Source organism: Emydura macquarii, unplaced genomic scaffold (assembly GCF_026122565.2).
Source record: "Emydura macquarii macquarii isolate MOO-44397 ecotype Brisbane River unplaced genomic scaffold, CSIRO-AGI_Emac_v2 contig_3389, whole genome shotgun sequence".
NCBI classification, from domain to species: domain Eukaryota; kingdom Metazoa; phylum Chordata; order Testudines; family Chelidae; genus Emydura; species Emydura macquarii.
The window spans coordinates 62,879-77,778 of record NW_027133526.1 but is presented as its reverse complement, the minus strand read 5'-3'; positions in this window follow the sequence as shown (position 1 = coordinate 77,778).

Here is a 14,900-nt window from a genome sequence, read left to right as displayed (position 1 = left end):
CATGGGGGCGCTTTCCTCTCCTCCCACTCCCCTCTATGTCTGGGCTCCGAAGACGAGGTGGAGGGAGGAGGAAGAGGAAGAAGATGAGCCAATGCAATGAGCATAACAAGGGACGGGTGGCAGCAACTTTAGCCCCGCACTGACACATCTCCCATCTCTTTCTCCCTCGCCAGCCCTGAAGGGGGAAGCCGGGCAGACCAGCTCAGGGAAGCATAGAGTGCGCTGGTTTTTTTTAATTGGGTGCTTAACAAATAGACTGATTTTATTATTATGAATTTTAGCTGCTTCTTCCTCAGAGTGTAGCTGGGAACAGCTGTGAAAGTTGCTAGGTTTGTCGCTGGTCACTTTGACGCTTTTGTCGCCAAGTAAATTAAAAAATAGTCCAATCTAGCTACGAAGTCACCAAGTTGGCAAGGTGCATTGATCTGCCTTTGGAAGAAGGGCTTCACTTTGATTTGCCAAGTGTAAATGCACCCTGAGATTTGTATTGGGCCTTCTCACTTTTCAGTACGGTCCCACTCCAAGCTTTCTCCCACTCAGTTCATTGTGTCTCTCTAAAACGTTGCAAACGGCGCCCAGTGAGATTTGCCCGAGGTGACTTGCATAATTCCATCTTCTTTTTTTTTTCAGTCTGCCTATCTGATGTGGACAATATTTGAGATCATGATTAAACAGCTGACGCTTGTGGGAGTTGCCTGTCCAAGGCGATTGGGCATTATAATGTACCTTCACCGCCCCTTCATTAGTACTCAGTGGATGTTGCCACCTCGCGGTCATTTCTGGAAATAGCTGCCCATATTTCAGCCTTTCAGCGCGCTGTCACTTAGTGGCCATTTTACAGTCTAGCTTGCCCATTATTGTATTGGCTATGGAAATCTATTGGCCACTGGTCAGTATTTCTGACCCCCCACCCCCCGTTGCCTCTCCTCTGATTACATCTAGTGTCGATTTCCCAGCATGAAAATCTGCTGCTCCGCTCTCCGCTAGTGGATTTCTTTATAGTGCCATAGAAAACTGTCACCACAATGAGGTGGGAGGAGCAGATTGAAAAGGCCTTTTGTCTCCCAGTGGCGGAAGGGATTCTCAGGATGGTGGCGATGATATAAACGTAGGATGTCAGGGTTAGCAGGAATGGAAGCAGGGCAAATACACTGTCTAAGATGAAATCCATCAGTATGACCAGGTATGTGTCACTGCAGGAGAGTTCCAGCACTGGGATGGGGTCACAATAGAAATGGTCTACTTTATTTGGCCCACAGAATATTAACTGTGATAGGAATAAGTCAAAGGTGGCAATAGACAGACAACCATTTAACCAGGACCCAGCAGCCAATTGGAGACAAAACCTGGTGTTCATAAGAGTTGAATAGTGCAGGGGTTTACATATCGCTAAATACCGATCGTAAGACATCGCTCCTAGGAGATAGCATTCGGTAACTGCCAGAAAACCAAAGAAAAATTATTGTGTGGAGCAGGCACTGAGTGAGGTGGTTCTGTCCCCAGTCAGGAGACTGGCCAGAATCCTGGGCAGGATGGTGGAGGCTTAGCAGGTCTCCAAGCTAGACAGGTTCTCCAGGAGGAAGTACATGGGGGTGTGAAGGTGCCGATCAGTCACAACAAGCACCACGATGAGGGTGTTTGTGGCCATGGTTGTGATGTAGATCACTAGGAACACCAAGAGAGAAGAATTTGCAGGTCAGGGAGTTTCCCAAATCCCAGGAGGATTAATTCCGTGGCGGTCATTTGGTTTCTCCAGTCTGTGTCTGCCATGGACTGAGACTAGGAACAGGAAAAGGAACTCTGCAATTGAATCAGAAGAACAAAGCATTAAAAGTTAATCAAGTCTTGTGAATTATTTCAAAAGATATTGGTAAACTCCCCTTCCTCTCCCTACCACAGACTGAGTGTCGACTTAAGAGCAAATTGCCAGGAGGTTCAACTCAAGAACAGATTCTTTGTACCCATGCAGACCATCGTCTGCCACATCAGATCAATAACTACAGAAAGAACAGTCCATTTCTCTGGTAGCAGAGCACTAAAAAGGCAGATCAGAGCATTTATTTATCTGCTATCGTATCCCATTGTTGTTCAAATAACAAATATCACAGAATCTTTTTCAGGGGATAAGGCAACAAGCCACGTTTATTGTGAATACAGAAATTGGTAAATAGTGACACAGAAAAATATACTTCATTGTCACATGTTTCAATTGGTGCTTTCATTCACACACACTGACAGGCACACACAGACAGGGATAATGACAAACACTCATGGGGTCTCACAGGTGTTATAGTTACCAGCCTCTTGGTGCTCGTGGTAGTCACTGGCCAGGTGACTGTAGCACGAGGGTGAGGAGCAAGGCTCTGCCGATGAGCATTGGTACTCCTGGCTGGTGTGGTGATGTAGACCTGAATCTCCAGCCTTCATCTTTCTGTCCCATTTTATAGGGAAAAGACCCCATGTAAGTCTATGGGTTTTTGTTCTGTCATGCTGCATCTGCATTTGGTGTGATCCTTAAGCACCCACATTGTTGAAAGCCTGATCAGATTTTGTTCTTTGAAGTGGGCTGACTCCAAAGTTATCAGGGTGGACTCCTCTTCCGCCAGTTGAGTGGTAAAAGTTATTGTATTTGCTCCTTTCTTCCTTCCTCAAACGTTTTAGGTGAGACTGGTGTTTTCTTTGTCTGTTTCGACATCCCTTACTCAGACCAATTGTTCATTCACTCTCCCTGTCTACACCCACCTCAATTGCTCAGCCATTCACACTACAAGCACTCAGTGCCAACTCCTAGCTGAAGAATTCACATATTATTTTTAAAGCAAACCTTATTTCATTTTTGCCAGTGTCTTTCACAATTAGGTAGGTATATTACATTTCACAGTGTGGCTTCTTACACTTAAAATAGGGTTTTTACAGATATATTGAAAGCGGGTAAAACTAACAGATAGAATGGTTAGTGGAGTGGTTTTACAAACAATCTTGAAACAAATAGAATTATAAAAAGTGAAGACAGGCTTGAATTATTCTGCAGTAAATGGATATTTTAAAAAGGCTGAAGTAAACATTTCAAAGGGTAGAACTATAAGAATCAGTTGAGGTTTTAACTTTTGATTAAAGTTACAATGTGTCAGGCTGAAGTGCCTCTTGGTAGGAAGAGGGGGAGGGTGTTTGTGGCTCTGTTGTTTCATGTATTTCATGAAAACAGGATTGGGCCAACAGTGCCTGGTGACATACAGGAGCTTAACAATGACGTTAAATGCTGTATTTCACTTCTGGCAGTGGCCAGAATCATGCCATGCCTCAGGAGTTGAAATCAATAAATACATCAATGGAAATCTTGCACTGAGATTTCCAGTGCAGTCTAGTGTCCTTAGACACTGATCTTCTGTGAGAATTACCGTAGAACCTCAGTTACGAACATCGCGGGAATGGAGGTTGTTCGTAACTCTGAAATATTCGTTAATTCTGAACAAAACCTTCTGTTTGCTCTTTCAAAAGTTTACAGCTGAACATTGACTTAAGATTGCTTTGAAACTTGACTATGCAAAAGAAAAATGCAGCTTTTAACCATGTGAATTAAAATGAAAAAAGCACAGACAGTTTGTTGACCTTGTCCAATCTTACTTTTTAAGTTTACGTTTAACACAGTACTGTGCTTTATATGCTTTTTCTCTCTCTCTCTCGGCTGCTGCCTGGTTGCATGCTGCCGGGTCGAAACAAGGTGTGAGGCTAACCGAGCAGTTCGTAACTCTGGTGTTGGTAACTATGAAATGGAAAACAATCTAACTATATATCCTGGTATAGTCAGCATTTCGGTGTCCGGTAGGAAAAAGAACAATTTTCACCCCTTGCCCAAGATGCATTTGTTACATAAGTTATGAAGTGGAGTAAATTCTTCCTTAGTTCATGGAGTGGTGATGGTGCTGTGCTCAGGGACTGGCAGAGCCTTTTTTGTTTCCCGACGGTCAGTTTCTAGCAGTAATAAAATGCAGCTCTTTGGAATGTGGATCTTGGGATGGGGCAGAACCAGGCTGATGTGGAGCCCTAACTGGAGAGTGTCACTCCCCACTCCATAACGACTGTGAGATGATAATACAGGCAGAAGACACTGAGTGGTAAAAGATGCTGTCCCTGAACTCAGAGTCTAGAACGAATGTGACGTGTGATCCGGGCTAGTAAGACTCCATCTCCACTCGCCACCCAATTGGGACACCCTGAGCCAGACCCTCAGCTGGTATAAATCAAGGTAGCTCCCTTTGTGTGTCGGGGGGCAGATCCTCAACTGAGAACCAGTCACAAGAGCTGTATGTCAATCTGCATCTCTGTTAAACAGTGCTATGGACTGGCACTGCTGGGGAAAGGTGTGGTTAAAACCGTTAACATTCACCTGAAGAAGAGCTTGGAGTAGTTCCAAAGCTTCTCTTGGAGACGCACAGAATTTGGTCCAATAAAAGATAACAGATATTACCTCACCTGCCTCATCCCTCTACTCCTCCCAAAGCACATTCATGCCCCTGTCTGGAATGTGGGAGCAAAATGCTGTCAGGGAGTCGGTGCTCACCTATCACTCCAGGGCAGCCCCAGCCTGAAGCGATGAACTTCTACTTCTCCGGGTTAGACGTTAGGAGCCAGGATCTGCAGCTGAAGTTCTTGTGTCTCCTCTTCCTGCAGCAGCTGGGTTCTCAGTGCAGAGACCTGCAGTTCCAAGAAGAGATGAGGAGGTGCATTGATCTACCTTTGGAAAGGGGGCTGCCCTTCGATTTGTATAAATGCTGCCTCTGTATTAGTGTTTGGTCCTCCCGCTTTTTCATATGGTTCCACTTCAACCTTTCTCCCACTTGGTTAATTTCATGTCTCCAAACCTTTGTGGCTAATAATGCCCAGTGGGACATGTGCAATGGGATTTGTGTAAATGTCTCTTTTTTTAAGTCTAATGATCCGATGTGAAAAGTATTTGAGATCATGATGAAACACCAGCTCAAATTTTGGAGCAATGCCTGTCCATGCTGATGGCCTGTTATAATACAATTGCACCGTCCCTCGATTAATATTCAGTAGAGGCTGCCAGCTAGTGGACATTTCTAATAAATAGCTGCCCATAGCTCATCCTTTCAATTTGCTTCCACCTGTGGCCGTTTTACAGCCTAGCTTTCCCATGATTGCATTGGCTACTAAAATCTGTCGGTCACTGCTCAGTATTTCTGGCCCTTCCCCCCCCATTGCCTTCATCTTGCTGCCATCTAGTATCGATTTCCCAGCCCATGAGCCTGTTGCTCTGCTCTCCTCTAGTGGATTTTTTTTTGCTATTGCTGCCTCTTTCCCAATCTTTCCCACTTCTCACTCCGTAAGGTCTGCTACTGTGCACAGAATTCATTCCATGGTATATTTGTCCTCTGCTCTCCAGTGCTCTGTGCTCAAAAGTTACACACCATTAGACAGCTTCACCCTCCTTTTCAATTCCCTCTTTGGTCATTTGGCAACATAATGTCTCCTTTCTAGCTCTTTCAATTTGGCGGCTGTCTCCTGGGCAGCACCGCTGGACGTGTCCCGTTCCTTGGCCCTTTAGCGGCCCTAGACAGGATACTCACATCTTTCCTCTCTTTCTACCTACTGCTAGGTGTGCACTGTTCCAGATTACAGCCAGTGGGAACCAAATGTTACCAAAGATTGATTGCTACATTAGTGCTTACAACAGGCCAAGTTAGGCCTCCAAAAGAGCCTATGGTGAGAGAAGCCCAGTGGCTCTCCAGGCTGAGATTCTCAGAGGTGTCTAAGGGAGTTAGGCACCAAAATCTCTTTGAAATTAGAGATGGACGCTTAACTCCATGGGGGCCATTGACAAATCATTTAAAAAATGTTGGAGCCTTACACTTCTCACGGGTGCACAGTGTCCCTGCTGCTGACCAAGTCCTGACGTGCTCCCAGAGATGGAGCCAGCACAGCTTGTGATATAAAGAGGGCAGAGGGCAGTAAGAGAGTGCTTCTGTTTGTAAATCAGGGAGCCTAAGAGGAGGAGACACTGAGCCCGGAATACAACTAAGTACGGGGGACAATGAATGAAAAAAACCAGGAAGGGGTGTGAGGGTCATAGGGTCAAACAAAGAGAACCAAAAGGGGACACCAAGCAGAGAGCCCTGGTGAGTGCCCACTGCTCACGGAACACATCAAGGGAGCCAGCGGATGCCACCCAGAGGAACTCTGCCCTGATGCATGAGTGCACAAGGGAATGGAAGTAGGCCTCACAGTCACAGAGCGCCCCCCCTGCCAACCTCCTCTCTCTGGTCTTATAGATAGCCAATATGGCCTGGGCCAGGAGGAGGTTGATGAGGAGGTCCCGCGACTTCATGGGACCACAGACGGGGTGTGCGTAAATGGACAGGTGTGGGGAGAAGTGCGAGGAGCTGGAACAGGGGTTGCAACCTGGCGCACTCAAGGTGGATGTGCGCTACGCTCTCTCTCATGCCGCAATAGGGGCAGGTGTCAGGATGAGGGGTGAACTGCACCAAGTACACGCCTGTGCTCATGGCTCCAGGAAGAAGCTGCCAGCTGATGTCCCCAGCGGGCTGTGGGGTCAGGGCGGAATACAGACTGGCCCATCGGGGGTCCTCGCCCTCCAGAGGTGGCAGCAGGTCCTGCCACTTGGTGTCAGGGTGGGACATGAGGGCAAGGAAGTGGCGGGTGTGCAGCACGAGCGCGTAGAGATGGTCCCTCAGTGCGGTTCGAAAGAGGACCGGCTGCAGGTTGTGCAGCCGGCTCGGAGTGTGGGGAGAGGGAGGCTGGGGGGATTCGTGGGGCTGGGTCCCAATGGAAAGCACTGGAGGGCCAGGACTGAGGAAGGGGAGGGGGGAACCCTCTCCCAAGAATCGCTCGAGATAAGCCTGAGCAGCAGGGGGCAAGGCTGCCCTCACCTCCTGAAGTACGCGCTGGGGGGTTCGAAGGGTGGGGAGCCCCATGCTCCAAGCTAGTGCCTGGGGGTCCACTCAGTCCCCCCGGTCGTAGTCCAGGAGATCTCCAGTCTTGGTGACTTCCACCAGGGCCAACGTCCATCGTACCGAGGGGAGTCTCCGCCACCTGCACACCGAGCTGGATGTTGTGTAGCAGGGGCTCCGCGAGGAGATCCTCCCTCTTGGGGACCGCAAGGGGCCTGGAGTCTGAGACCAACCTCCAGATGTAGAGAAGGTCCTGGTAGAAGATTGGCAGCTTGGAGAGGTCTCACAGAATACCTCTCGGATGGAGAAAAAAGAGCTGCCGGTCGTATCGGAGCCCTTGGAGATGGCAGAGGAAGGCGAGTGCCAAGTGGCTCCATGACAGACTACCTCCACCGTAAAGGAATCTCTGCAAGGTCTGGAGGTGGAAGATGTGGACCTGGCTGTGGAGATAGAACAGGCCCTGCCCTCCCTCCTCCAGGGGAAGACTCAGGATCCGTGCAGAGACCCAGTGAAGTTCTGGCCAAAAGAACTCCAGAACTGTCTTCTAGAGGTGGGCCAGAAAGCTCAGGGTCGGGACCAGGGTGTTGAGCCGGTACCAGAGCATGGACAAGACCAGCTGGTTGAGCACTAGTGCCCTCCCCCGAAGGGAGAGGAACCAGAGCAGTCCCGTTTATCTCTGCAAGTGCCCAGACAACCTGTCCTCCAAGTCTTGCCAGTTCTTCACTCTTGAGGGATGGGTGGCAGAGACATAAACGCCCAGAAAGAGCAGTGGATCCACGCTCCACCAGATGGCTTGAAGCACGGGTGGGAGGGAGCCTGTTGGCCACCTGGGCCCTACCATCAGGCCAGAGGTCTTGACCCAGTTGACCCGAGCGGAGGAGGCTGCTGAGTAGACAGCCAAGCAGGTACCCAGCTGCGCCAGGTTGCTCGGGTCCTGGACCACAAGGAGCAAGTCATCAGCGTATGCTGAGAGGATCAGTCTCAGCTCCGGCTCATGGAGCACCAATCCCATCAACCTCCTGTGGAGGAGACAGAGGAAGGGCTCGATGGCCAGAGCATACAGCTGGCCCAACAGTGGGCAGCCTTGGCGCACTACTTGCCCGAAGCTGACCGGTGTGGTCAGGGTCCAGTTGAGCTTGACCAGGTACTCTGTTGAGGCATACAGCACCCTGAGAAACTCCACAAAGCGGGGCCCAAAGCCAAACGCCTGCAGGGTGCCCAGGAGATACCTGTGGTCCATCCTGTTGAACTCCTTCTCCTGGTCCAGGGACAGGAGGGTGAAAGACAGATCATCCCTACACCTGAACTCTAGGACCAGATAGAGGTTGTCGAAGATGGTGCAGTCCAGGACAGTGTCGGTCTGGTCAGGATGGACCATGTCCTGCAGCACGGACCCCAGCCTCAACAAGAGGGCCTTGGCCATGATTTTATAGTCCATGCAGAGGAGCGAGAGGGGACACCAGTTCTGAAGGTCCTGGAGGTCCCCCTTCTTGGGCAGCAGGGCGAGCACGGCTTGCCTGTATGAGAGGGGGAGCACTCCACTGGCCTCGGACTTGGCCCAGACGGTGGCGAGGTCCAGACTGAGGATGTCCCAGAACGCACAATAGAAGTCCACAGTCAGCCCGTCCATGCCCGGGCACTTGTTCATGGGCATGAGGCGGAGGGCTCCCGAGAACTCGGCCAGAGTGAGAGGCAGCTCCAGCCGGTCCCAGTCACCTATGCCAACCGTGGGAAGTTCCTTCCAGAGCACCTGACAGGAGGTGGCGTTGGTCTGATCTGGGGGAAGAGGCTAGCGTAGAAGGCCCGGAGCCTTCTGCTCATCTCTGCCAGAGCCGTGAGGGGGACGCCGTCCTCCACCAAGAGGCAGATGAAGTGCTTTCGGGCCCCTTGTTTTTTCTCCAGGGCGTAGAAGAAGTGGGAGCTGCAATCCATCTGCCGAAGGAGATGGATGCGGGATCGAACAAAGGCACCCTGAGCCCGGAGGTCTTGGAGGGCCCAGAGTTCCTCCCGCTTCTCCCAGCACACTCCGCAGAGGGATGGATCCTCAGGGCTGGTGGCAAGATGCCTATCCAGCACTAAGACCTCCCACTCCAGCTGCCCTATCCCTGCATCCCTCCTCCAGCTGGCACCCCGAGTGTAGTCATGGCAGAAGAGCCGGGCGCACACCTTCCCCACATTCCACCAGTGTCGTGATGAGGGAAGGCACACCTCTGCTCCTGCCTGGCCAGCCAGAACTCCCAGAAAGATGCCACAAAGCCCATGTCCTCCAGCAGACTGTTGTTAAAGTGCCAGTAGGCCGGCCCCAGCCTCTCTGCAGTGAGAGAGGCCGTCACGGTCACCAGGTGGTGATCCGAGAATGGGTCTGGCTGTACTCTGGAGGAGTGGACCCGTGAGAGATGGTGATGAGAAAGGTAGATGCTGTCCAACCGGGAGTGGCTTGACCAGTGTTCCCCCACCTGGACAAAGGTGAAGGTGACGATGTCCGAGTGGTGGTCGCACCAGACGTCCACCAGAGAGTGATGGTTTACAATCTCCTGGAGGACATCTGCGGCGCCTGGCACTGCTCGATCCCTGTGCAGTCCCATTCCTTGAGGGTGGTGTTAAAGTCCCCGCCCAGGACCAGGAACTCGTGGGGATCCAGGGTACCGAGGAAGACGGACGCCTGCTGGAAGAACCATACCCACTCCAGGCCCGATATCGGGGCGTAGACCTTGACGAGGTTCAATGCCAGCCATTCCATGTGTACCCAGGTGCAGCAGGCAGCTCAGCATGACCTCGGTGAACGCCAACATCTCGGGCTGCAGGTCGGGGGAGAACAGGGTAGCCACTCCGCTCGTGTGGGCAGAGAGGTGACTAAGGGACACCCCATCCCCCCACTCCAGCCACCAGATGGTCTTGGCGGCTGGGTCCGTTTGGGTCTCCTGCAGGAACGCCACAGAGTACCACCGCTCCCGAAGGAAGGAGAGCACCTGCCACCTGCAGAGACCCGTCCTGCAGCACCTGGTGTTCAACGTGGCAAAGGTGAGAGGCATTATGATGAGGGCTGGGGGGGATCTTTTATGGGTAGGAGCGCTAGCGATCCTCATTGGGCCCCACAGCACCCTGTGGCTGGTCCCGAAGAACATCAGGGTATCATGGAAGCTGCGGGCCCATTGGTAGGCCACAGCCTCTTGCCGCCTGGTCCCTTTCCCCTCCTTCATTGTGGCCCTCACGGCCCAGAGGATGCGGTGGAAATCCCCCCAGCGCTGCCGGGCAAGAGGCACCCGGTTCCAGGCACCGCACATGTCCCGGAGGAAGGCATGCAGCTCATCGTGCAGTGCCTCAAGGGGCTCATCCTCTGGCCTGGCCCCCGCAGAGGCCCCAAGGCCAGTGGGAAGGGTGCTGGGGGTGGCAGAGGAGGGAAGACAGCAGCCCCGAGTGGACTGGGAGAGGTGAAAACAAAAGCTGCCTCCTGGGAGCTCTCTAGGGGAAAGGAGACGACTCCAGGGGCGGAAGAGGCACAAGTAGTGAGGGGGAGAGGGGAAGGGGCAGGGGCAGGGGTGGGGGCTGGAAGTGGCCTGGGAGCAGGGAGGGGGGAAGGAACTGAGGCAGGGGAAGGGTGAGGGCCAGGATGGGGTGCGGGGTCCGCGGCCTTGGCGGCCTGGCCAGTGGGGTGCAGTGCCTCCTGATCAGGGCCGGGAGCTAGAGAGGCAGGCAGGGTGGGGGTGACCTCCATGGAAGCGGGCTCAGAAGTCTCATTGCCCATGACCCCGGGCCCCTCTGAAGGGGCAGCTGGGCTGGCACCCTCAGGGAGGAGTAGGGGCAGTCATCCCACAGTAGGGGATGGGGCATCCGGCAGCCTGGGGTCCGGCTGCTTGGCCCTGGCTGTCGCCTCGAGGGCTGCGGCGCCGTCAATGGGGACATTGCTGCCGGCTGGCTGGGCAGAGGGGCCTGGTGGGGGGGGGGGGGGGGGGAAAGGAGCGGGACCAGCAGCCTGGGAAGGGAGGGAGGGGAAAGGGAGGGGTGGCTGGGCACTGCCTGGTCGAGGCCCTCCAGGTGGGGAGCAGGGGGCAGGGGGTCGTCCCCCTTCTGGCAGGACACGGTCAGACCCAGGGCATTGTTCTCCTCCATTAGGGAGAAGTCCCCCACCACCACCCCGAGGTCCTCCCTGGTGGGGGCCAAGGAGGGAGCAGCCTCTGCATCAGCAGGGGGCTGCCGGCCAGGGACCCCTTGAGAAGGGACTCTAGGAGGGAGATGGTGCAGCTCACATCTGCCGCCACAGCTTCCTCGGCCGGTGCCGCCCGCTGGGCTTTGGCAGGGGGTGCAGAGGAAGGCCCGGCTCCAGCAGCCCCCTTCCTGGATTTGCAGGGGTGCTCACCTCCCTTGGTGACAAGGGGGAGGGGGCTCTGGGCTCCGGCCTTGCACTTTCCATGCTTGCCCAAGGTGGATGGCTGGGCAGCGGTGGCAGGCCCAGGGGGCAAGAGCGTAGGGGACAAGGCTTGGGAAAGCAGGGGTGGGGCAGCAGGGGTAGGAGAGGCCTCACCCTGGGGCGAGCACCCTCCGATGCCCAACAGTGGTGGCCCTGGCTCCCTTTCCTCCGAAGGTTCTGCTGGACTGCTCCAGGCATCAGTGGGGCCTGCCCCCTCGTCTGGGCACACTGGGGGGGCGCCACCAGGGCCCGAGTGGAGGTGGCAGCTGGCGATGGAGGAGGAGTGGCGGCCACAGGGACCGAACAGCTGGGGGCACGGCCGCTGGCCTGGCTGGCGCCCCCCTGGGTACAAGGGGTCCTGGGTCTCCCACCTTACCGAACAAAGGGGCAGTCCCTCTGGACGTGCCCTGTCACCGGGCAGAGGAAGCACCAGGCCTCCCCTGTAGAGTAATAGACCCGGTACTGGGCCCCTTAATGGGGCACCAGGAATGACCCCTCAAGCTCCTCCCTGCCACACACCACCGGTGGCAGGTGCAGCTGCAGCAGAAGGAGAGGACGTGGTGGAGGGCGGGATCCTTGCAGCCGAGGGGAAGCAGCTGATGGTGGAGATGGGCTTCCCCAGGGCAGAGAGGAAAGGCAAAAGGGCGACGTTGGGGACGAAGGGTGGTGTTGGGGACAGAGGTGAGGACCACCCATACGCCCAGGTTCTCCAGGAGCTCCATGGGGATGTGGACGCCCCCCACCACCAGGCCCATCTCCACCGCCTCCTGGGCAGCGGCCTCGGATGCCAGGAAGAACACCGCCTTCCCGTACATCTTCGAGGCTGCCACCATGTCCGTGGGCCTCACCACCTGCGCCAGCGCCCGCACGTAGGTCTCCACATGGGGCGAGGCAGGCGCCAGGAGGCACCGGACCCCATGCGTCCTGGTGACGGTGGGAAAGGGGCACCAGCCCCCAGGGATGGTGCTGGAGGCGGCGGTCAGGGCAGGTGACGAGGAGGCGAGCAGGGGGCCCGTGGCCACCTGGGCGTATGCTCTGGGAGCGGCGCTGCCCCCAGAGCTGGTGGAGGGGGCTGTGGAGGAGGGGAGAGGAGGGGATGTAGGGGGCCCTGCCATGGGTGGCGGCGCCGCCGTCTGGGCAGAGCTTTTGCTCTTCTTCCCCCCCCCCCGAGCCTCTTTCCAGATGGGGACATGCCCATCGGAGCGGGGAGGGGCAGTAGCCATGGCAGCGACAGAGTCCCTGGAGTCCTCGCTCGAGGTGGCCACCGCCGGGGCCGCAGGACTGTTGCCTGTTGGCCCAGTAGGTGCAGGGAGGCCGGTCTCCACAGATGGGGATGGAGCATCGGGACAAGGGGGAGGGGTGGGAGCATCCAGGGAGAGGGTCCTGGCCCCAGGCAGACTCACCATCTGGGGGGGGGGAGGACGGGTCCGTTCGGGAGGAAGGGGGGGAGGAGGAAGGGGGAAAGTGGAGAGGGAAGGGAGGGGGCCAGGGTGGGAGGGGGAGAGGGTGTGGGGGGCAACCATTCTTACCCTCTAGGCTGAAAGCAGGAGAGGAGGGCACCAGTGCATGGGAGAACAGGGGGCCTAATCCAGGCGGGGTGCAGGGGCGATGCACTCCCCAGCCCGAAAATGGAACCCGGCTCCTCCGGCTGCACCGGGGGGGAGGAGGGCAGGGACTAAACCGACTGAGGGGAGTGCAGTGTGCGGGGGGGGGGGGGGGAACCCTCTGCTCTAGGCAGACAGGGCATGAGCTGGAGGAGTGGCTGTGCTGTGGAGCACAGGGTGGCGTGGAAGAGCAGAGGAGTCTTGAGAGAGGTACTGAGCCCAGGAGGGTTGGACCTGTCCCTGGCCAGACTGAAACACTGCCCCAGGCACAGGGGCCTGGGTCAGGAAGCCCAGCCCAGGCAGCAAGGAAGCAGGCCCTGAGAGGCCAGAAGGACTGAGGGGGGAAAGTAGCTCAGGGGAAAGGACTGCAGCTGTGAGTACAGTGCCAGCAGCTCACAGCTGTTACTCATAGGGCCCCTGCGCTGGGACCTGGAGGAGATGGGGGGGAGGGGGTCCGGGTCCCTATCCCCCTCCCTGGGGAGACGGGGTGACAGGAGACTCCTTGGCCCACTCCGAGATGCAAGCGCAAGACCCACTAGAGTGAAGCCAGCCATTTGCCACAAGCCATATTTGACATCACAGGAGTTTTGCCATGTCGGTAGCTGCTTCTTTCCACCATAAGTTGCCCCATGCTCTGAGGAGAGGGCCCTGCATGCAGCCAAGCTGTGTAAGGTAGCTGGCTGGCTAGACGCTTTGCCCTGAGAATTAGTCTTCACTGGATGTGCCCTTGTTGCAGTCAGTTTTGCGGACACGCATTCTAACAGGTGCTCCTAAATATACTTAGGAAGGCCAAAGAAGAATCTGAAGAACAGCCAGCCAAAGACTCAAAAAGCAACAGCAAAAATATTTTAATTACATCAGAAGCTGGAAGCCTGTTACACAATCAGTGGGGCCAGCGGAGACACGGGATGCTGAAGGAGCACAAGGAAGATAAGAGAGACTAAATGAATTTTTTGCATCGGCCTTCACAGCGACAGAGCTGAAGATGTGGTGCCCAAATCTGAGCCATTCTTTTTAGATGACAAATCTTAGGAATCGGCCTGAGGTTTTGGAATTTATTGATAAATTGTACCCTAATAAGTTCCCAGGACAAGATGGTACCCATCTAAAAGATATTAGGAAAACATTTTCACTAGGAGGGTGGTGAAGCGTTGGAATGGGTTACCTAGGAGGTGGTGGAATCTCCATCTTTAGAGGTTTTTAAGACCTGGCTTGACAAAGTCCTGGCTGGGATGATTTAGCTGAGGTTAGTCCTGCTTTGAGCAGGGGGTTGGACTAGATACCTCCTGCGGTCCCTTCCAACTCTAATCTTCTATGAATCTATACTCAAGATTGTAACTCTTCACAGTCTGATTTGGATTTAACTAAGGGTTCTCACAAAACTCAGTGACTGGGCAACAAAATGGCAGATGCAATTCAATGTTGATAAATGCAAAGTAAAGCAGATTGGAAAACAGAAAATGGTGGGGTCTAAATTAGCTGTTACCACTCAAGAAACTGATCTTGGAGTCGCCATGGATAGTTCTCTGAAAACACACTCAATGTGCAGTGGCAGTCAAACAAACTAACAATGTTGGGGATAATTAGAAAAGGAATAGATAATAAGACAAAAAATATCATATCGCCTCTTTATAAATCCATGGTATGCCAATATCTTGAATATTGCGTGCAGATCTGGTTGCCCCATCTAAAAAAAGATATATTGTAATTGGAAAAGGTAAGGAAAAAGGTAACAAAATTATTACTGTTCTACAACAGCTTCCATATGAGACAACTAAAAGAGGATATGACAGCAGTCTATAAAATAATGACGAGTGTGGAGAAACTAAATAAAGATGTGTTGTTTACTCCTTCCCATAAAACAAGAACTAGGGATCACCAAATAACATTAATGGGAAGCAGGCTTAAAATGAAATAAAGGAAGTATTTCTTCACACAAAGCACAGTCAACCTGTGGAA